Raw genomic sequence first — 482 nt, 5'->3', positions numbered from 1 at the left:
GCGGGGTGGGGCCGGCCGGGGGGCGGGAGGGGGCGGAGCTTCACCGCCGGGGCGGGCCGGAGCGGGTGAGGCAGGGTCGTTCTCCTGAGGAACCCCGTCTGTGAGCGGAGCGGGGTGTCCGGGAGGCCAGGAGCGGGCGTCAGACGGCACAGCTGCGGGCAGAGCTTTTCCGAGCCCCTGCTATGAACGGTGCTGCCCACCCCCTTGGCTGTATGCAGCGATAGGGGTCGAGCCTGTAGGACCTCAAGTCCTAAACCCCACGAGCGTGCCGCGGGCTTGCTACTACCTCCCCTTCAGGCAGCTTCCCCATCCCCAGCCGAGCACCCCCTCGAGCTGGCCCACAGGCACCAGGCAGCCTTGTTGCAAAGCAAGTTAAGGCTCTACACAGCAAAATCACTGTGAGAGGCTGGCTGTGCTGGGAGGAGGACTAATTCACTCCCCGTTCTGTTTGACGCTGAGTAACTGGGTACTTCCGTACCTGG

The sequence above is a fragment of the Lathamus discolor genome, chromosome 4, assembly GCF_037157495.1.
Source record: "Lathamus discolor isolate bLatDis1 chromosome 4, bLatDis1.hap1, whole genome shotgun sequence".
In the NCBI taxonomy this organism is placed as follows: domain Eukaryota; kingdom Metazoa; phylum Chordata; class Aves; order Psittaciformes; family Psittacidae; genus Lathamus; species Lathamus discolor.
The sequence above is the reverse complement of the archived record's forward strand: the minus strand, read 5'-3'. Positions refer to the sequence as shown.